The 24407-nt window shown below is 38.3% G+C and overlaps 1 long non-coding RNA gene across 5 annotated transcripts in view; it reads right to left on the bottom strand.

Moving 5' to 3' along the window:
- LOC106505748 overlaps positions 1–24407 on the bottom strand; it is an 842810-nt gene that overhangs the window by 259570 nt on the left and 558833 nt on the right. For all 5 annotated transcript variants that reach the window (XR_002338112.1, XR_002338115.1, XR_002338113.1 and 2 more), the window contains 2 exons: positions 21907–22069; positions 18818–19029 (listed from right to left, as the gene is read on the bottom strand). This is a non-coding gene — a long non-coding RNA (uncharacterized LOC106505748). The remainder of the gene's footprint in view (positions 1–18817; positions 19030–21906; positions 22070–24407) is intronic.

The raw sequence follows: 24407 nt of genomic DNA, 5'->3' as shown, positions 1-24407 counted from the left end.
ATAGGGCCTTTCCACATGGCTTTTCCATGTGTTCTCTGATTTCTCATGGCGTGGTACTTATATTCTAAAAGCAAGCACCGTAAGAAATGCGTGCAGAAGGCCTATTACTTTTTATGACCTAGTATCAGAAGTCATATAACATGAATTTAGCTATAGTAACAGACCTACCCAGATTCAAGGGAAGTGAACATTATCATTTCTTCTCAACAGAAAGAGAGTAAATGTCATATTGGAAGAAATGCATGATGAATGGAAGATCATGTTGCAGACATCTTGGGAAATACAATCTACCATAAGGTGTAATAAACAGAATTCAAAGGTCTAATGAAAATTTGTTAGGTATATATGCAAAGGAGCAAAGGAATACACACAAACACACACACACAAGTTACTATCAGACTAGGGTATTGGGGCCAAAGAATTTTGTCATTCTCCCAAATGTATGATTTTGCTACTCTGTTTTCCCTCCAAAACACTCATGATGATATCAGATCTTCTGTGGTCTCCAGTGTGGCCAGGCTAAAGAACTCAGGTGGGGAATAAAAAGATATAACCTCTCATGTTGGTTCAGGGCCTTAGAGGAGGATTAAGACGTTGATCCTTTGTTCTTCAGGTAACAGGAGGCCAAAGACATGCATTTAGAAGGTCAGTCTGCTGAATGAGGGATTTAGGACCATGGGCCTTAAAGTGGGTGAGGAATAGAGGTCCCTATGGGCAATGGCGGTAGTTCAGACTCTATTGGGATAGACCATTTATAGAGATGTGAGGGCCTCAAGAAGGATGGGAACAGGAAGAAAAGAAAGGAAGTGGAAGACATTATCAAAGACATTCCACAGGAAGAGGTACTGGGATTTGAGGACTGGAGAGTTGAGCAATGAGCTGGCGAAGGGGGAGCCAGGACACCTCCCAGTTTGCTGGCCCTGATAATTTAAAAATTCTGTGAATCACCCACTGACCTAAATGGGAAGGCTGAGAAAGGGACAGGGATAAACTGGCAGGGGAAATAATGAGAAAAAATCGCCCCCCCCGCTTTTTTTCCAGTTCTTTCCTAATGAGTTTTGAAGATACAGGCATAGAGAGGTTTTTGCTAATCTTTGTTAATCCTGCTCTTGACATCAACTCTTCATTTTCAAACTTATACACTTGTCACCTCTGTACCTTCATCTCTCATTCAACATTCTCTTGTATACTCCTCACTGAATAATTTCTACTTGTTTGTCATGTCTCAGCTTAAAAATCCTTTCCTTGGGAAAGCCTTCCCTGACTCTAAGATGAAATTAGATTCTTCTGTTAGAAACACGAACAGCACACTGTAGGGTTCCTTCACAGCACTTAGCACAATTGTCATTTTTTAAGCATTTGTAAAACAATGTTAGTATCAGTGTTCCTCCTAGAACATGCACTCCACTGGGGAGGAGCCCCACCCTGCATGTCACCTGCACTTTGCCCAGTGCCACCCACTATATGTCTGCTGCTCAGTAACTGTTGCCTGACTAACCAGCTCTGCCTTCTGAGTTCCTGAGGCTGGATACTACCAATTTAAAACCTCCAGGGGAGAGAGGTCAAGTAAAGGAGGCCAAGCAGTGAGGACTCTGGTAAATTACAGCATACACCCTTAAAGTATTCAGTTCCCATCAAAAGCAAAATAACAACAAAACAAAAGAACAACATAAAAACACTGTGTACTACCTAAAACCTATCTTCATCTGTCTCCAGCTCACAGGCAACCTTGTAATTCTGATTCAACTTGTATTCTTTGAGGTAGAATAGCCCCTATCCTCGGTAAGAGTCAATCAACTAACAATCACAGCCAGTGCTGATCTTCCAGAGGACACGCTGACCTAATATAATAACCTTCATTATCCCTGTTCTAATGTGATTTCCAAACATCTACAGAAGATGCTATTTAAATCCTGCTACCCCATGTCATCTACCACCCCTTTCCACAATTCTCTTCATTCACAGAACACAGGACCTAGAAAGAAATGTAAGCATCACCCAGGCAAAACCACTTATTTTACAAATTGAGAAACTGGGACAAATGACAGTTGGTATATCACACAACTGGTTATTAGAGGCAAAGAGATATATGGTAAGAACCCAAACTCACCTCCAGTGCTTTTCCCACGTCACCATATCATCTGAAATGAAACTTAGGGTGACTTATAAAACTGCAACAGTATGAAAATATTAGATACAAAAACATTTTTCATCATGTATATATTTTAATATGGATAGACATTCTCACACATTGCTTTTCTTTAATTCTGGGCATGACCCAGACTGGGATCTGGAACTGATCCCTTGCTAATGAGGGACAACTAAAAGGCAAAGATTTAATGATAGAAATTGTTTATAGTTGTTTCATAAATAATTCAGTAATGGAATATTTATTGATCCCAGATTCAGTAGCTCAAATGAATGATGGACTAGGAAATGCCTGCCACTTTCTGAAGCCTTACACACAAGTGCAATCTACCCTATTAACGAAATGTGCTAAAGCAAAGAGCCAAAAATTGACTGAGCTATCTGGACACTCCAAGGCTGACTCATTTGCAAGATGGTTCTTTTCTTAGATTCCCAGGATAGAAAGACATAATATTAGTTTTGTACATTGGGGAAAACATGTGACCTTGCTTCCTGTTACTGCTGTCAAATTGAAGAAAACAGAGAAGTGTCAAAATGGTTTGAAATTTAAGTTCATTCCATGGCCTATCTGTCTCACCAACTTCCTATACTCCACCTCTGAAGACCCTCAGACTCCCTGGCCACTGTGCTTTGTCTGAATTTTAATTTTCTCAGAGCTCTAGAAAAAATCCAAACCTACAGCCTTCATGCTGTTTTTCCTCCCCCACGCCTCTCTGGCACAAATACCAAACAGAAACCACCTTGCTGCCTATGTTTAATCACAGAATGATAATATTTCAACACAACAGAGGGGCTGTTTGTGCCTTATCTTTTACTGCATTTTTATAGGGAGCAATATATTTTCTTCCTTTCGTCCCCTGATACGGTAACAATCTTTCTTAAATTAAATATGTAACAAATTTCTCATATGACTTTATTCCCAGGCTCTTTTTAAACCATCATTAAATATCTTCATGCTGTTTGACAGTTATTCCTCATCAGTGTGTTACCTTAGAGACTGCAGGCTCTAAATGGAGGTTTACAGTGTTCAGATTAAGAGGAAGAGCATTGAGAATCTGAGGGGGTGAGTGGACCCCACCACACAGTAGTCAGGGATAGGCACCAGGGGACCAGAAAGGTACACATTTGAGAAGCAGAGTTAATCCTATTTATCTTTGTATGTCTGGGACCTTTGTATCTTCCAGGCACAGCAAGGTTCTGTGGATATATTTGGAGGAAGATATAGGAGAGAGGGTAGAAGGGGAATACGAGGGGGAATGCAGAAAGAGGCTAAAGGTTGAGGGGATGCTCAGTGGAGAAAAGAGATAGGTGGAAAGCACCACACCAGAGAGAAATCTGGAGTTGTCCAGTCATTCATTGATTTGATATAAGATAAAATATACACAGATGGCAAAGTGCCTCCTCAAGTGCTGTAGCTCCTGAAGAAAACGACAATCTGCAGAGTAGACAGAAGCCTCCCCTAAGATCTGAATCCACATTCTGCAGTGTATATAAGCAGCTGTGACCCAAGGATCATTGTGATAGGCAGGAAGATAGTTTTAAGGGTGATGATGCAGAGTTGTATCACACTAGCAAAGGTGGCAGAAACTGGGCTGGGAGAAATGTGTACCATAACAAAACTGAACTAACGGCCATGATATATGGAAGGAAATTATATGGGCCAAAAAGAAACACACTTAACTTACCTAATAGTTGTAATTATCTGGATTTATAGATCACATCACTAAGCTTGTCTGAAAGACAAGGAAGCAAACTGGGATTAGATGTTGGCTATAGCCACAGCTGCTGTGTGTCAGCTTTAATTTGCAAACGTTCACTTTGACACACAGTCTTTGTGATGCTGAGCAAGAACTGGTAAGGCTTCTAAGTGCCTAATTCATATGACTTCTGCTGATGTGTGGACCTCACCTAATGTGCCATTAAAAACAAAAAACAAACAAACAAAACCCTGGATGCTTGAGCTATATTTAAGTCCCTTAGGTAATAAAATTGTGTAGGATAGTGCTGTTTGGCATCTTTTATTTCTGGAGTTGATCCCGGCATGAAGATGGATGCAAAATCAATCATAGAAGAGGGAAGGAATATTTTGATCAATTTTTAAGTGAATAATCTAATTTATCCAATATTTCTTGCAATCACACATACTGTTGTCCACAGGGTTATTTTTGTGTGTTAGACTTCCAAATCGGTTCTGATATTGTATATTGCAAATAGTGATGGTCTGTTTATGGTAGAATGAATGGTCACCTGTGGTTTTCTCATCTATTTTAAGGGTCTGGAAGAAATACGGAATAAAAAAATATACCTTGGTACAGCCACTATGGAGAACAGTTTGGAGATACCTTAGAAATCTATACATAGAACTTCCATATGACCCCGCAATCCCACTCTTGGGCATCTATCCGGACAAAGCTCTACTTAAAAGAGACACATGCACCCGCATGTTCACTGCAGCACTATTCACAATAGCCAGGACGTGGAAACAACCCAAATGTCCATCGACAGATGACTGGATTCGGAAGAAGTGGTATATATACACAATGGAATACTACTCAGCCATAAAAAAGGATGACATCATGCCATTTGCAGCACCATGGATGGAACTAGAGAATCTCATCCTGAGTGACATGAGCCAGAAAGACAAAGACAAGTACCATATGATATCACTTATAACTGGAATCTAATATCCACCACAAATGAACATCTCCTCAGAAAAGAAAATCATGGACTTGGAGAAGAGACTTGTGGTTGCCTGATGGGAGGGGGAGGGAGTGGGAGGGATCGGGAGCTTGGGCTTATCAGACACAACCTAGAATAGATTTACAAGGAGATCCTGCTGAATAGCATTGAGAACTATGTCTAGATACTCATGTCGCAACAGAAGAAAGGGTGGGGGAAAAAACTGTAACTGCAATGTATACATCTAAGGATAACCTGACCCCCTTGCTGTACAGTGGGAAAATAAAAAAAAAAAATATATATATATACCTTACTTGAAGTCAAAAGATATGCCTCTACCTCATGCTTTCTCACCAACTGGGAATATGATTTTGGACAAATCTCTTCATCTGGCCTGGCCTCAATCTTCCTTACATGTGACATGAAAGAGCTGGACTAAATAATCCTTAAGAACTCTTCCAGTGCCAGCAGCCTGAGATCCAGACACAAAATAAGGAGCAATGTTGAAACCCATAACTGAAATACCAGGAAGTATAGGAAAAGGATCATCTCAGTAAGGTCTCTACTCCTCTGCCTTGGATTTGTGGCAATGACCAAGACTATTGTAGTAATCACTGGTTCTGATAATTATGTAACAGGTGCTCAGGAAGATAGCCTTTGACATCTGAAGAGGTAGAGAGAGTAGAATGGTAATGCACACAAGCAAGAGTCCAACAACACTCTGACCTCATCCTGTTCTGCCTCAACCAGTAATATTCACAGGGACAAAGAAGCAAAAGGTTAAAGATGATTTAAAAAACAAAACAAGTCAGAAAGCAGAGCATGAACAAGGCCCAAAGTTTTAGCTTTGTTTAGCTTCATTAAAAAAAATAATTTTAGACTTAAAAAACAGTTGCAAAAGAATGTAGAGTTTCCTTAGGCCCTTCATCCAGTTTCCCCAATGTTAACATCGTGCATAAACATAGCACAAATATCAAAACCTAGAAATTAACATTGGTACAATAACATATACTAAATTGCAACTTTTATTCAGTTTTTATCAAATTACAAATTCCATTTTTTCCACTAATGTCCTTTTCTGTTCTGAGACCCAAACACAAAGGCCTGATTTTAATTGGGACAATTTAAGATTGTCTTTGCAAGACCCAGATTTGCCAAAGCAATTATGAGGAAAAAGAATACAGCTGGAGGCATAACCCTCCCAGACTTCTGTAGATACAAATGACAATGCCACTACTAACTACCTCCTGCTCCAGCTCACAAAGTTAGGCTAAATATCCTCATCTGTGTTCCTTTGAGCATATTTCATAACCATACTTACTACATTATCTTACAATTAACTGTGCAGTCTACAATGAACTTCTGAGTGAGAGATTTTTCATCTGATTATACAAAGTGCCTGACAGATGTAAACACTTAACTGAATAAATGGATGGTAACCTTTCTTCAATACAACAACATCATGCATACACCAACATTAAACACATAAAATACTTTCAGTTAGGGAGTTCCCGTCGTGGCGCAGTGGTTAACGAATCCGACTAGGAACCATGAGGTTGTGGGTTCCATCCCTGCCCTTGCTCAGTGGGTTAACGATCCGGCGTTGCCGTGAGCTGTGGTGTAGGTTGCAGACACGGCTCGGATCCTGCGTTGCTGTGGCTCTGGCGTAGGCTGGTGGCTACAGCTCCGATTACACCCGTAGCCTGGGAACCTCCATATGCCACGGGAGCGGCCCAAGAAAAGGCAAAAAGACAAAAAAGAAAAAAAAAAAAAACTTTCAGTCAGCATTGTTGATATTAGTAATTAACAAACTACGCAAAACTTTTCAATGGCATGTATTGTCAAATTTCCTTTTTCAGCCTAATGAGAAGACTGAGTTTCAGGCCTATGTTTCCAGGAAACTCTTAAGAGAAAATGTATGCTATAGCCAACTAACAGATCTCTGACCTCACTTTTCCCTTCAAGGCGTATTTCTGACTCACAAGTATGTTTCTGTTCTTTCCATGTTTGGGAGATTGGTCCACTAAACAGAGCAAGAGGTGCTTTATTTTATCTGTGCCCTTAAAATACTTAAAACCCTGACACACGCCTATGTGCTACTCAATAAAATACTATCCTTAGTGTAATCACAAAGGAGCAAAGATGATGAAAGCCATTCACTGCCATGCTTCCAATGGTTTATGACTACCTCTTCAAACCATCATTCATTCTTACACACAGTGACTCATGCAAACCCACATCCTTCTCTCTGACACATCCCAATACCCTTCTGGCTTGATCTAGTGTCAGGCAGGGCTCCATGGTAAGAATAAAGGTGTTTAAAAGGTTTTCAGTCAGCCAGTTGGTGCATAGGACAGAGCTCTGAATAATCAAGGATAATTTACTCATACATACAGGTGTATTCACACTATAAGCAAACCCACCTACAAATACAAAACAAACTACATCATTGTAGAGCAAGAGAGCTCAGAAAGGCCTTGCAGAGGATAACTTGGTGTACTTGGAAGGTAAAGTGGCTTGCTAAGATCACACTAGTAAAATCTGAGTTTGCAGTGTACATATTTCAGAAAGTAAATGGTTGGATTGATTCTTCTATAATCACAGCTTCAAAACTGAGGCCAAAGGTAGCAGCAGCAGGCATCACAAATCAGACCACGTTGTTCCCTTGCTTGAAACCTTTTAATGGATTCCAGTTGTGCTCAGGGGCCCAGCTTGTGGGCATGATTTATAGGTGCTGTGGTGCTCTGGGCCCTGCATACAATCCAACCTCATGTTTCATCATCCCCTCTTTCACTGTACGGGCTCTCCTTCCACTGTCCCACTTGTGGTTGTTCTGTGCTGTCTAGTCCACGTTCCCACTGCTAGACTCCTGTCAGACCCCGTTTTCTATGTTCCCATCTCTTCCTATGACTGCCTACATTGGAATGTTTATTCCAGTGTTCAAATTAGCCCATTTTCTTTCCTATCTTCTCTACAAAATAATAAAATAAGTTGAGAGCAACAATCATGTCTATATAATTCATTGCTTTACTCCCAGGACCCTGTACAGTACTTGGTGCATTGTAAGTAGTAAATATTTTTTTTCAATGAATGAATACATTTAGAGAAGGAAATAAACATTCCCATTAATTATTTTCAAATAACTAAATATCTCATTAAACCCTAGGAAAAGAACATTATATAAGTCTAAACCCAGATCTTATGATATTTTATAAGGCTTTGTTTGCTAAAAAGAGAAAATCAGTTATCATCATTTTAATTATTACCAAGTACCCTACTATACCTGTGCCCTTTAATTAATTAGGTTACAAAAGCAAACAAACAAACAAAAAACCCAATATTTACTCACTCTATTCCCTGCAAAATGATGTTCAGATATTCAGTTTCAAAATGCTGGGTCCCTAGAGCTCTGATCCACTAATTTTAGATTTGCAGTCATCTCTATTACATTTAAAGGAGGGTGCTTCCAATGCCTAGTCCTGGGGTACTGGCACCCAGACATTGTGCCATTGGAGCCTAAACCTTCTTGTTAACCCTAAGAGTAAGCAGCCTGCACGCGCGCGCGCACACACACACACACACACACACACACACACACACACACACACACACACACACACACCTGCCCCAATATATGCATTCTTCTGGCTATAAAGATCTCCCACATAAAATGCTTTAGAGCACCCTGGCATTTTATACATAAAAAAGTTAAACTTTTATTCTTGTAATATCGCAGAGTTTTTCTGAGGGGGACCACATGACAATAAAGCTGTCTTTTCTACAAGTATTTACATCTCCTGTCTTCTTCTGCATGTGAATAAAGGATTGCATTTGGATTCCTGCCGAAATAAGCCTTAATTGATTTTTTTCAGGTGTTTCTTACTGCCATGGCAACCTTAATCAAATATCTTTTTATGAATAGCCTTGTCAATTACAATATAATATTCTCATTGAATACAGTCTCCAGTTCTCTTTCTGCTAAGCTCTCTGGAGCTTTCTCTTTCTTGACCTAACATTTCCTTCAGGTTCCTAGGCCCTGTGGAAATAATATACTTAAATAGCATACGTGATTTTTAAAAATCAGAACTTCCTGTGAGTTCTATCAGACGCATACACACAAAGGATAAAAATAGATCATGTTTTCAAAGGTAATAGATATTTTAATGTTGGCATGATTTGCAAAATATCTATAATCCCTTGCAATCTTTTAAGGTATTGTTTTATTTTTTCTTTTCTCCCAAGAAAAAATAATTATTCATCTTAAGAGAGAACATCTTGTCAAGTGTAGCAGTTCAACAAAATAAGGAAAACGTCTCTGCCAAAATGCAGCAAATGTGATTACACAAGGCCAAGGAGAAGCCCATAATTAGATCATTACCATGGAAACAACCTAATTACATATGTAAAGCAGTGAGGGCTGAGTTGCAGATCTGAATATGTTAATACCATTGTCTATGTTATAATATTTCTGCTACTTAGCCTTTCCCAAACATAATCATATAAGCCATATAGATAAATCCCAACTCAGTTTAAATGAATGAAAAAATACTGTGCAGTTATGTGAATGGAATTCAGGGGTGTTCACTCTCTTTATTATAAACACACACCTACACCCTTAAATGAGAAAAAAATGTGTGTATCAATAATATATGTACATTAGCACATAAACAGCTTTAAGTATGCATCCTGGAATTTCACTCTGTGCAAAAATTATAAGGACAACCAAAGTCAGGGTAAGGTAATTAAAATTCTTAAACCATATATTATTTACTTATACTAAGGATTAATTTTATATGATCTACTATTAGTTATTTAGAGGGCAGTTGTTTTTAAGGTCTCATTTGTTCCCTAAATGTTAAAATGCGAGCATAAAATTATTTATTGTTCAAACCACAGTCAAAGGTATAAGCCACATCCCCAGGGGCAGTGGAGAGGCTATCCAGAACATTTTTATAAACATAAGGGCAAGTTGAGTTTTTAAAATTATCAAATCTAAATACCTGCTCCTAAACACCTTTTATCACTATTTACCAATGTTCTTGTGTTTGAATTTGTTAAACATCTTCCATTCTCTGTTCTTGGTTGTCCCAACTAGACCCTCCTCTGTCAGTCATCACAGACACTGGCTGTCCTCTGCACTATGGGCAAATTATTTCTTCCTCCCTGCTGAAGTTATAAGCTGGGTTTTGTTGGAGTTGCTCTCATCTTCTTGTGTGGTGCCGTCTGGAACAATATCTTCCTAACAGCCCCAGACATTAGTCAGACCCTGACCTCCCAACTTCTCTTGGAAATAGCATGACTTTCAAGAAGTGAAGAAAGCAGGAGAGGAGATATTGTAGATGGTCTTCACTCCCTGCAACACACGTGCACACGCACACACACACACACACACACACACACACACACACAGGATAAGGCTCAAAGGAAGCAGGTAAGGGCATGAAGGGCCTTTTAATTTCTTCACTGGTTTGCATTTCTCATGCCATCTATGCCTCTGATTCTAGCAATGCTCCTTTCCTTCTGTCATTCATTACCCTTCCCTACAGCCACAAGGTCCCCTGGTGGGGAGGAGGAAAGGAGACATGAACAGAGGGAATGGTGGCTCTTTTGGGGTAGGGTGTAAAGCCATTCTGGAGCTATCATCTACATATCTTCTGTAGCTTTCTTCTCTCAGTTTACCAGAAACACACACATACACACAGGAAATGAATGGGAGAAATAGTCAGTTTATAGGCTCAAGCATCCTGGCCTATAATAACAATGTTTTTTGTGTACTACAGATTCTACTGAAACATAATTTTCTCCCTAAAATTATCCTCATTGCTACCAAATATGGCCCAAATTAAGGCTAATTTGTTTTCAAAATAAGTCTAGAATCAATAAACTGGTCCTGGCTATTTATATAAGCACAGCAAGAATAGGGATTGGCCATATAGGTTTGCTGAAATTTGCTTTGCTGAAACTTTTTATAGGGAATCTCCATGTTAAACTTTTAATAGCCTTTCAGGGCTAAGAAGCCAAGCCAAATATTTGCCATCAGACTTCACCTATAATACCTATAGGTTTGGTGAATTCCTCTCTTCTTGAGACCTCTCAAATATCCTGAGGTTCCTGGGCCTGCCAGGAAGTATCTTCATTTTTCACCTGGTGAGGCTGCTGGGAATCCTGCAAGCAAAGCACCAGGCTATTTTTCCAAGGGAGTTTATTGATGCCATAAAGTCAACCTTGGTTCTTTAAAACTGTCTGAACATATCTGAGTCTATTTATGTCTCTCTAAAATAAGACATTCCAGCCAAAGTTTTGGTAATATAATCAATGTCTCTAATTGTGTCCTGTTATAGGAGAACATATTCTTATTAAACTTATACAAATAACATTATTGCCAATAAAATAAGAATATTCACTGAGTTTCTGATTCCTAGATGGATCCGGTAAGGAGAAGATAAATGTTTCAATATAGCTTACAGAGATATAATTTACCAAATTGCTCTAAGTCATAGTTAGCTTAAGAAAAAAAGATTCCTTGAACTTAGAAATGCAAAACATTTCTAAAAATCAGCAATGTCTCAATTTTAAAAATAATTTAAAAATTATAATCATTGTCCTTACCTCATGTAGTCCTATGTAACTCATTCTTGTTTGGTATGATCTTTTGTCAGAAGTTTTAAAAAGCCATCAGTTTCTCCAGGAGGGTTCTATGTCCATTTTAGTTTGTACCTTATTCTCTTTCCTATTTACAAATAACCAGCTTTGCTTTAAGTGGTATGCCTCCAGTTAAAGACCCTCTAATCTGTGACACTAGGCAGGTGCTACTGGAATGAGACTTTTTCAGAACTAACAAGCAACAAAGCTTGATATGACAAAGGTTCCTTATGGTCTAGGACCTATTATGACAAATTCCCCTGAGAGCTGGAAGGGCCAAAGACAATGCTGCTTATGTCACTGGGTGTTGAAACCCCAGTCTATTCAACTGGCTATTAGGTGCACCCCAGTAACTAACCCTCTGGATGGCAAAGATCAGAGAGAATATTCTCACTCGTCACAAAACCAAGCTCTCAGGGAAGAGAACAAAAAGGAAGGAAAAACCTTATACAGTTTTTACAGAGGGTATCCACAGCAAAGTTTGTCTTAACAGACACAGGTCTGGTGGAAACCGTTAACTCACCAGTCTGAGAGGCCAGCTTGAACAGCAGGAGTACAAAGGCCAATGCTTGCTGTTCTGCCCTATGGGTTTTCCTTCTTATTACAAAGGATACAACAGACAGAGACAAAGAAGAACAGTGACCATCTCTGGGAGAAAAGGATCAATACAAATTGAGAATGCTTATTTACCAAATATGAGAGTTAATAGGTTCCAAGGAAGCACTTCCACAAATATTTTCTACTGCTAATCTAAGTTTAGAAAGAGAGAGAAAAAGGACTCTCATGACTTTTCCCTTCCATCAGAAAGATGGGGGAGGTCGGGAGGCAGATGTGACAAGACCATGTACTTTCTACTGGTCTTTGTCAGAGGTCCCAGGATCTGTGGCAGACTGTGGCAGACTGGGGGCAGGGAGAGGCATGAGGAGTGGGAAGGGAGAGGTGTTGTGGGTAGGGCAAGCCCAGCCAATATTCTGCCAATTATGCCAACTATTGGGTAGGGGGAAATCCCCCCTTCCTCTATTCCTCTAGAGTTCCCTTAGCTGGTCTAATAATTACATTACACAAGATAGATTAACAGGCAGAAAAAAAATAATTTGTGTGCAAGGAGATCTCATTGAAATGGATCCCCAAAGTGACATAGGGTGTTTATAGCTCATTTTTAGACCAAAAAAACACAATTATTTGTGAAAATTTAACAAAACAAAGGGGCTTGTGCTTAGGGTAGTAGACTAATGAAGAAGTAATAGCATTTATTTATATTGCTTTCTTAGCCTTGAATTCCCTAACTCTGGTAAATAAAGATGCTTTTGATCCTCCTTGTATAAGGAGGATATGTTCATATGGAAGATACAGTTCCCATACTCAGGGTGAAAGGCAGGGGTCAGAGCAGGTTTTTTAATATCAATTTTTTCCCCATCAGCTGTTTCTCAAGTAACTGTAATTCAAAATAACCAATACGCCATTGAGGCATATTTGGGGGGCAGCCTGCCCTGGGCCTCCACAGCTGTAACAGCAGGGCTGAGTCAAGCTCTGCTTCTAGCCTTCCCTTCCACATTCAGCCTGGGTGGTCCCAGGCCAGGATGCTGTGCTCATTCAGGCTCCTCCTCCCTTTACTGCCCAGCCATCTATTGCACAGAACATACACACACTGCTAAGCTGGAGAGAAGGAGCCTGAAATGGGGACACGATTACTATCGTGGGGCTTAATCACATCATATAACCTCTTTAGGCTTTACTTTTTTTTTTTTTTTTTTCCTATTGAGTGATAGCAGTGGGAAGGGAATCTGGAGGGGGTGGTGAGTGAAAGAATCTCTACAATCCCTTCCAGCTATTACATTCCATGAGGAAAATTAATTTTCTTTATGTACTTGTTTCATCAGCTTCCTCCCAGACTCAAAAATCTTCAGTGACTCCCCATTTTCATAAATTCAAAATGTAAAAGCCGCTGCCTTCCCTACTACCCTTTACTCCAGACCCCAATGCTGCTTCCTTATTCATGAATCTGACATATAGCAGGCACTCAATAGATGTTTGTGGCTGGACTATAGAAACATGCTCTCCCTCACCACCCAAATCCCACCCCAGTTTTCAAGGAAGAGATCAGGCTCTACCCTATCTGGGAGGCTTGCCCTGGTCCCTCTGAAATGCATAATAATGTTCTTCTACAATCCACAGAATTTATGTTGTAACACGCCATTTAGGATCTACAGTCATGACCTCTTAATCACTGTTAAAAGTGTGTGGAAAATTTAATCTACTCATTACAAGTAGACACTCTGAAGACTAATAGCAAGTCTTCTATTTCTTCATAATTACCACATCACATAACCTCACACTGAATCCTTGATAGGTACTTAGGAAATATTACATTGATAGGCTAGGAAGTACTCTGAGAACATTTCCTATACTGGGGATGAACAGCATCCCTACCATACAATCTCCACTTGGCAAAATACACATTTTTCAAAAAGAAACTCAAATGATAGCTGAATGTGGCCTTTTCCCTTCTTATATATGTCTATTGGCATTTGTCATGTTGCCATAATTTACTTGTTTATACATCTGTCTTCCCACTTAAACAATGAATCCTTTCCCTTCTGGAAAAGAACAAAATTTCACTTTTGTGGTAATTCTATGCCCTATACTACTCCAAGTATATAAATATCCAATAACATTGAATGAATGTATAGAATAAATGCACATGCACGTTAGGAAAAGAATGGATTTTTGCTTTGCTCTCACTGAAAACTGTAGAAACAATTTTTGACAATTTAAGATGAAGGATTAATGTGAGGCTTGAATGTGAGGATTAATGTGAGGTTTATAAGTTCATGATCTAAGAGTCAGGGGATAGAACTATCCACAGGTCTCTAGTGTCTATACCAAATCTTCCTCCAACTACCTTTAATATTCTGAGTTGGCTATGTATTAGAGCGCACTCTGTGGCTTTTGAAATCCGCTTTTGAGAATCATTAAGGATTTAAAAACCACCATCAAGAAATTAGCATAGTTAATATATTAGAAAGTACAAAGAATCTTTTGTTACAGTGTTTTCTGGGGTCATCCATAGATTGCTATGATATTTAAATTACTTTTTTTAACACCACAGGTGTACTGCTCACCATTATTATCTACCTTAAACTTAGTTTATTGATATATTACTTTTACTCTCTATTGGATGCATTTTCTTTGAGAGCTGGGACAGTTTCAGACCTCGCTCTGTCCTCTGTAGCACCTAAACCCATAATTTCTCTGTGCAGGGGCTACATAAACAGTTACTATATGAATCTATTAATGACTATGTTCCAAGTTTCAGATTAATTTTAAAACTGAACAAAAGCAATTATTCTTATCACAGTACCAGTACTGATTGTCATTTTTCCTGAGTAAATTGTTTATTTTATATACTGATTTAATGACCTGTATCATCACTGTCATTTCTTTCCTTAAAGTTGTCCACTAGACATCTTAGAACCAACATGAGAGACCACAAATAGCAAGGGCATGGGACTTCAAGGTACATTGTATCAGAAAGCTGTCTCCTTCTTTTCATACCTTTATTTTCCCTTTATCCTATTTTCCCTAATAATTTCAACTGAATATTATCTTGTTATATTATATATATCTTTATAAGCTGTCTTAGATTATTTTCAGGGCAAAAAGGCATTCATGAACATAAACAGACATATAAGATAAATAAATATAAATGAATAAATAATGAATATCAGGAGTTCCCATTGTGGCTTAGTGGGTTATGAAGCTGACTAGTATCCATGAGGATGCGGGTTTGATCCCTGGCCTTGCTCAATGGGTTAAGGATCCAGCATTGCCATGAGCTGTGCTGTAGAGCACAGATGCAACTTGGATCCCACGTTGCTGTGACTGTGGTACAGGCCAGCAGCTGTAGCTCCAATTTGGCCTCTAGCCTGGGAACTTTCATATGCCATAGGTACAGACCTTAAAAAAAAGAGCAAAATAATGATAAGTATCAAATATAATTTTTTTGATTAAAATTAATTATTGCCTAAACATCATTCCCACATGTGTTACACTGATAAATTTCCCCAAATTGTTATTGCTGAATCACAATTTTAATCACCCTATAGATTATTCATAATTTTGTTCATGCTTGAGAAATATCTTTTATTTTCCATTTAATTATCTGGCATCATCATTACCCACTTCCAACTTAGCTAGTGGCTTTATGAGGAATAAAAGGAGAATGAGAAGGTGGATGACAATTCTCTTCAAGACTATCTTTGTACTTTAAGAGTTGGGATACAATAAATAACATTTTTAGCACTTACCATGGATTAGCATTGTTCTGAGAATTTAATATCATCATTTAATCCTCACAAAAACCCTAAGACATAATACTATTATTATACCATATTAGTAATGAGGAAACTAGGCACTCAGAGGTTTGGTAACTTGCCCAACATCACACCTTGAATATACGACCCAAATGGGCTTGGAATGCAGGCCAACTGTCCCCAGAGTAGGGTTCCTAACAATTTTGCTACATGGCCTCAACCGCCCCAAGTCTTCCAAGTCCTTAAAAGCTTTGACATGTTAGCTTCTGGTATTATTCAGAAACTATTACAAATAAAGGAGAAATAGAAAACTGGATGATCAGTTATGCAACTGCAACTAAAAGACAACTGTCCTCTCAAACCCACTCTCTTCCCCAAGAAAACATCTCTAAGATCTTGCCCTTCTAAGCCAAGCAAAGTATTAATGGACAGTGCTTTAATACAAACTTTGAGGATTTTTAAGAAATCCAAATGCTATTTAAGTGAAAGGGATTGAGACAAAGCAGAATTTTCTTTCACTCTTGGAGCAAAATTATTCATTGCCTCCTATTATTAGAAGTCATTTTTTGCTTCAGTCAATACTGCCCAGGGCAGGCTTGGGTTTTATTTGCCATCTCCGTGTTTGAGCTCTGAAATGAGGTTATCGATTTATGATCAGTGTAACTCCTGGCTGACTCCTGAATGTTATGAGACACACACTAATATAGGGTCTTGAGGAAATCACGTGCTACCCCTCAAGGCAGGAGCTACATCTTATTCATTTTTTGTCACTCCAGTACCTAGTACGTAATAAACACTCAATAAATATATGCTGAGTGACTGGATTCACAAATTATTCTTTGGGTATAGATTTTAAATTTCTAATGGATAGACTCTTTAACACCTTATATACTGCTAACATTGACTAATATTGATATGATGAAGTGAATGAACTATTTACAGTTTCAAGTTAAATGGTAAAAATGGTTTATATGTTGCTGAAGTCATATGCTAGAAGACACATGAAAATAAAAGCTTTGCCAATAAGAAAAATTTAAACTCCATGAATCCTATTTCATAAGGAACTAACTTTTTCATAATTCATTAACTAGTGATATGATTTTTTTTACATCCTTGGCAATATATAAGAGTGTTAAGTTTTCACATACTCCCCATTTTAAAACTTTGTCACCATACACATAAATTCCTAGGGATATGAATCTTAGAGAAAAAAAAGACATTTCTCTGGGACAGTAGTTAAAAGATTTCTGTTAACTTGTTTAACTGTAAAGACCTCATTATGATGCCATTTAGAGGGGGTTTCCCAATAATAAGTGTGAAGAGGGTAAGGAAGACAGTCCCAGCTGGCCTGAAACTAAGATACAGATATATGTGGCATTTAGCTTTAGAAGAAATTTGTCCATTATGCTGTTTGTATTCATCTGGTGACTTACATGGTGGATAATAAAACTCTTAAAAAATTCCAAGCCATAGTCCCAGTTGGGGGTCAAATGCATAAAGAAATGCATAGAGGGAGTTCCCGTTGTAGCTCAGCGGTTAATGAATCTGACTAGCATCCATGAGGATGTGTTTGATCTCTGGCCTAGCTCAGTGGGTTAAGGATCTGGTGTCGTGGTGAGCTGTGGTACAGGCCAGCAGCTGTAGCTCCGATTAGACCCCTAGCCATGCCACAGGTGTGGCCCTAAAAAGCAAGAAAAAAAAGAAGAAAGAAATGCACAGAGGACTAAGGGCTGTAGGGAGACAAAGGGGGTTATAGTATCAGCAGGAATTTACAGAATTTCTAGGGGAAGGTGGCCTGCCTCAGCCATAGGACTGAGAGTGAGGGGAGATCCAGATACAATACCCAGTCCTAGTGCTACGGTAACAGCCCCACCCCCAGTGCTAGTTGTATAAAGGATACCATGCCCCCCCACACTACAGAGGGGCACATTTAACTGGGTATAACAGAAAAACCAGGAAGCTTTTCCCTACTCCCTTCCTGGAAGACTCCCAACTTGAGGGCCATAAGCACAGAGGATTCTGGGCCCATACTGCTGGGTAAGACTCTACTCTTCAGATGTGTAGAGGTGGGGTGGGAGGGAGAGAAGTGGGGACAGTGACAGGGGCCCAGGACTGGATTTTAAGGTGCATATGGTACCAACTGCAGTCCACAGAAATGCCTGGGGTGAACTTTGCAGGTAATGACATATTTACGTGAGTAAATAGAGCTTATGGCCAGCAAGCCTATTCTCTACAAAAGTCAAGTTTAACTCTAAAAGTGAAATCACCTGTATGCTGGAGAAACACAGTAACATTCAGTTTGTAAATTCTTTTGTAAGATAAAATAGAAATAAAATTATAAATTACTATATATCCTTGATTTACATCACGCTTTTTGGTTTCATAAACCATGTCTCACATATTTCTCAGAACAACTTTGGGAGGAAAACAGAGCAAGCATTATCCCTATAATAGATCAGGAAACCAAAGATCAGAGAGACCAAGAGATATAGCCTTGATCATGTAATTCCAATAGCCATACAGTCCCATAAGTCAAGCATCCCGTGTGTTATTCATTCACTGAACCACAATACATTAATCACTTGTTCTAGAAGCTCATGGGTATTGATAAAGCATGATGTTGGTGGACAAATAGAGGAAAGGCAAGAGTGCCATTCCAATTGAAAGGTGCCGGGATTAATTTATAATTCAAAGCTGAATGTGATGGTATCTTTCCTTGTCTTGTTCTCCCTTATCCTGTTCTCCTCTGAATCTACTTCCCCTCCTTCTATCTCTAGACAGGCATCAAAAATGCCCTACAATGGTGGTGGTGCTGAGAACATAGCTTACTTGGAAAAGGAGAACAGGAAAAGGAGAGACACTGAGGATAAAGGATATGAGAAAAAAGCAGAGAACAAGACAGAAATGGCAGAAGTTCTACCTACTTTTACTCACTGCACATTCCTTAAAAACAGTCCCAGAGTCATTTCTCTTTTTAAAACCTCACTTAGCCAAAATGCGTAAATACAATTAACCAAATGTAGTAATGTACTTACTGGACAAAGAAAACCATAGCAGCTTTTCCCCCCTCCATTTTCAGAGCCATCTGACCTCTGCCACATCTTCTCTATGTTCCTGTAGAAGCCAGTTCACCAAATCAATAGACACAGGCCAGACAGGGAGCCATGTCATCCAGTCATCTCCCAGTGTTCTCTCCAGGACTGGAAGACACCACAGAGGGGAAATCACTTCCAACTGATTTTTCTGTCTTAGAAAGAAAAAGCAGGGAAAATGAAGGTTGCCTGGGGCATCTGGATTGGCAGAGACAGCTTGGCTTCTTAACTCTTCAGTCAGTTTACACTAGGGTCAAGCAGGGTGCTTCCTAGTTTAAGAACAAAAAAAGAATTGTCTCCATCCTGGCACTGCACAGCTAGGTGGAAGCTGCCTATCTCTGCTTCTTTAGGCAGATGATTGCACCCACTCTGTAATAAAAGTCAGAGGTGCTGGTTGTACACTCCTGATTAAAGACTCCAGCCAAGCACAATGAGCTTTGAGGAGTGAATCAGAGCCAATTCTCACTAAAACTATTCCACAAATTCTGTTCCTCAGAGATTTATGAAGTGCCTGCCATATGCAAGACACTGTACCATAAATTCAAATTTTAAAGAAATTCTCACAACCCCTATTAACTTTGATCAATAACCCTTGGGCAAGTAGAGTTACTCTTGTTATCAAATGATGAGCTGAGCCCCAAAGAGGTTCTGTGACAGTGATGAGGTAGAGGAGTCACTGTGCCTGGCTGCCAATCAGCCACTGAGCAGGGTGAGTCTTTCAACCACTCAGACTTCAATTATTCAGCTATAAAGATGAGGGTTGACCAGTTGGGCTCTATCAAAGACTCCTTATAGTTTGTTTTTTATCCCTTGTAGTTAACATTTGTTGAGTACCTGTTAACATGAAGAGGGTACCCATTTTACACAAAGAGGTATTTCTAACATTCTATGATTTGTTTTAGGTTTCATCCTTTCAAAGCAATACCACACACATTTTATATTTAATTATATTTATATTAAGGAATTCATGTAGAAGAAGTAAGGGGAAAGTAAGCCACACCTTGCTTTCCTTTCTTCGAATGATACTTCTCTAGACCAAAACTATCTCACCTCATGCCTTGCTTTTAATTTTACAAGGAAGGTTGAGTCTGAACAAGAGCATCAAGACTTGCAGAGTAATTTTTTATTGTTGTTGTTTTTGCTTTTAATGTAAAAGAGTTGCAGAGAGAAGACACTTTTTAGTCAATTCTAGGAGTGAGTCAGAAGGTTATACAAGCTTTCAAAAATTCCTCCTTTCAAGATACATACACTGTTCTCAGCTATTACTATACATTTCTGTTGGAGTTTTAAAGGATTTTATAACTATTTAGCTGACTCTGGTGATAACATTCTAAATTAAAACTCAGCCCTAGTAATGGATGTTTTGACTCCACTTGCCAAGTCCACTAGCAGGAAATGAGTGAAGACCTCTGGTCGGGAAAGAACCTTTCTGTGTGTTTCTAGCAAGTAAACTGTCATCACATTTAATTGAGATTTGAGAAATGGGTAGCAAAACAGCAGTGAATGATGGTATTTGCAAATTAGTTGAAGCCAAGCGAATTTTTGCCTGGAGTGTTCAGACTGAAAAAATAAATATAAGGAAAATCAATGTTAGTGGAGAGAATCTTTCTTGTTTCCCTGCTGATTTTCCATGAATTAAAATGCACATATTCGATGCAGCTTGAAGACCCTGTCTTTTTTGACCCTTTAAAGGAGTTCATCAAATTTAAAATAAGATGTAGATGTAAGATAAGATGCAGTAGAAACAATTTTTGAACTTACTATACAGATCAAAGTAATGGCTTAACTTGTATCTTCCCCTTCTCAGCCCCTAATATAGATTTCTTTTTTCCAAGAAATTATTTCAAATGCTTCCTAAGGGGAGAAAATGTTTTTCAATCTTCCTCACTTTCAACTGTGTTATGGGCAAAATCATCAATACTCATTTCTGCTAGCAACTGACATGCATGGTTATCAATGAGCCTACCCAGAGCTCTGTTCTCAGTACATTCTTATTGGGCTTTTATACAAAAACAAACAAACAAACAAAAATGTGAGGTTAGTGCAAAAGTAAAAAGCTTGGAAAGAATGTTGGATGATGAAGACTTTAGACACAGTCATCTCTAACATTTATGTCTAATAATTTCAGTTACTGAACAGTTCTGTGTCCCAAGTGTAACATACATTTAATTTAGATTTTTAGAGAAATTTCCATATGTTTAGTATTAATCTCTTTTTGAGAAAATGTTTTACATTTTATAGATAACACAATATAGTCTGTTTCTGTTTAACAATTACTTAAAATCAGACAAGCTCTATTTCTATGTGGTAATATGATTTAAAACTAGTTTGGTTTTATACATTTTCATTGATGTAGATGATATGTACACATAAAACACACATATATACAGATTAAACTTTTCCCTGATCATTCATCCCCAACTTCAGTAAGTTTTAGTAATATTAAGCTTCAACAAATGGTGGTTTTTTTTCCCCCCACACCTGATTAGTGTTTGAATACAATAGTAAATAAAGAGGAAAAGAGAAGATACTCCTTGTCATAAATGACAATTGATTTTTTTCACAAGGTTTGTAGCTGGATTCTACAAAGGACTACATGGATAGTTTTATGATAAAAAATTTCACTATGATTCTGTTCAACCCTTTTACATGGAGTATAAATCTTTATAAAATCAAAATATGTTCTCATTCAAAATAAGGTTTATTTCCAATGTTGACATAAAAGGCCTCAAAAAATGTTTCAGCACAATTTTCAGCCATGGAGATTCAAGAAATTCTCCTAAACATGTGTGTCATATCAAGTCTATGGACTGGTCATTTCCCTCTACCCTCAACCCTCAACAGAAACAGAGAAGGAAAACTAGGGTTTCAAGTGGAAAAAATAAAACAGAAGTCTCATTTTTACATGTCAAAAGTAATTTTTAGCTCCTGAAAATGCTTTGAAAATGGCCTAGTCTTTAAATTGTCATAATTCTAACCCACTCCCATGTAAGAAAAATCTTAATGCTGAATATTCTTACATCAAGTATTACCTCAGTTGTTTCCAATTCCTGAATGGCTTCCCAGCATCTTTGCATTACTCTTACCCTTATTCTTCTCTAATATGCTTCACATTGATTTTTTTTTTTTCTACCCTCTGCTGACCGCACAGTCTGAAAATGCTTTGACCTTAAAGTCAAGGTCAAGTTTGCATTCCTGGAGTAAACAAGAAAGATAGAGAAGAGGGGAACTTAAAACCATGTAACCAAGAAAAATTCTGGAGGAAAAATATGTCTTATTAAAAAAAAAAAGAAGAAAACAACGTCTCTCTTTTGGGATTTCTTCTATATTTGGCATTCAAGGTGAGGAACATTAATATAAGCTGCCAGTAAAAGGAGTGAAAATTTTCCCAAGCATTATTTTTGAAGGAACTAGTCTGACATTAAATATTCATATCACTAAGTAGAATAATAGATCTGATAGAATGAAATTTCCAACCATACTATTAGGTTTAGGTACTATACCAGGAAAACAAGAATTACACATTATACCTCCAAGGAAAGTTTAAATAAATTAGTGCTGGAAAAAAATATGCTAAATATCCATAAGTTTGAATCATCTTCTGGAGTTGTTGCAGGTTTTATAAAGATTTCGTCTCTATCTCAGGGCATAACTAGAGTAATTTGACAGTTAACCACTTAAAAAGACAGCATTTCTTGAAATGTTCATAACGTTCCATTTATAAGAGAAAAACAACCACACTTACAAAAACATATTTCTTCTTTTCCTAGCCTAGTCTGAAGCAAGGGTTCCACACAACTAAAAGAAGACATTTTAAAACTTCAGTGTGACACAGTTAATGTGGACATGGTAATCCAATGCAAAGTTAACACAATGTGGAATCTGAGAAATTCACATTTTCATAAGGACCTTTCACTGAAATACTGTGTCTCCTTAGAGAGGTCTTTTAATTTAAAATATCAGTCTATGTGTGAGTCTTTTCATAATCTGTGCCTTACTTATGATGTGGTATGATGTGATGTCATCCAGAAAGCTGTTTCAGTAACTGGTACGTGTTCACACAGACTGCCCAGTTTTTCTTAGACATACATAACCAGTCATACACTATACTGTACCATGGATCTCTAGCCATTGAAAGCACATTTTCACCAAGATTGGAAACCCCGATACGGTCTTAGGTGAAGAATATTGGTGCCTACTCAGTGCTCATTCCCTCTTCTTCCTTTTTTTAGCACAACCTAATTTTATCTAAGGACCCACCTTTCCTCCTCATAAGTATAGACCTCAATCCTGGGGTCAGACTCAGTAGAATGTGGCTAATTCTATCTTCTTTGCCAAAAACTGATTTGAGAATGGGAATGTGATCCAACTAAGGACAAGGAGATGTGAGAAAAGGTGGACAGGGGGATTTTAGAAAACAAAACTCTCTTCTACCTCTGGGTATCACTGTCCATAAACAATTCAACCTTCTTACAAGCAGTGTGAAGATGAAACAAACTCAAAGGACAGGAGAGTAAAGATTTTTTTTAAAGATACATGATATCACTCTGATATTACTGAGGCATAGTATCAATCAGCCTGGAGGCCCACCTACTTTAGCTTAGTGGGGCATTATTATTCTTGTTATTTAAGACATTTGTCACCTGGGTTTCATTATTTACAGCCAGCAGCATGCTAACCAATATCTCTTGGCTTCCTTCAATTGTCTCTACCTCCTCTAGCTCAGGCTTTTCAGAAGAAGAGCAATTCCAAAGCCAATAGCTATTCAACTTGAAATTTTCTGCCATAAACAAAGGGAACAAGATAAACTTACAGAAAGTTTTTAAAAAAAGATGATTAACAATATGGAAACATTGATTTCTGAAATGTACCTTGGAGGAGTTGTTTGGCCTTTTCTGGCAATGTTTCTAACCAGTGTCAGGCTGCTGAGTAAAGATGTGACAGACAGAGCATTCAAATGACCATCATTTATGGAACATGAGCTCACACAGATTATGAATGGTTTATTAAATCAGATCTGCATGATGGAGGGCAAATAAAATTCCAATTTGTCTTCACAACTTTCTCAAACCTGCTGTCACATTTTTCTTCCCCACCACTCAGTGACTCTTGGGCAGATTCCACAACATTTTGCTTACTTTCAGGGACTGTAGAACTTTTCAGGAACTAAAAAAGTCCCATCAAATTAAATGTCAAAAACTTCAATCTCTCCTCCAACTCAAAGCTTTTCTCCTTTTCCCCCAATTCAATAAAGGTCTGTTTGTGGGCCCTTCTTTGTTATCAAATGCCCATCAAAATATCAGGGGGTTACACAGACAGCATTTCCTGATGCTTGGAAAACATTATCTGGCTAATCTCTTGCAAGACCCTTAACTCCCATCAGCTGGGAAGTCCTTGGAATCTCTTTATTCCAGCAATCATCCCTCTTGTGCAAAGTCTCTTAGAGATAACTTACGCTATCTTATATAGCATCCACTCATTCCACAAGAAAAAGAACACATCCTTCTCTGCCATGTTTTCAAACAGCTGCCCA

The sequence above is a fragment of the Sus scrofa genome, chromosome 13 (genome assembly GCF_000003025.6).
Source record: "Sus scrofa isolate TJ Tabasco breed Duroc chromosome 13, Sscrofa11.1, whole genome shotgun sequence".
NCBI lineage: Eukaryota > Metazoa > Chordata > Mammalia > Artiodactyla > Suidae > Sus > Sus scrofa.
Note: the sequence above shows the minus strand (reverse complement) of the source record. Positions and strands in the feature narration are given on the sequence as shown.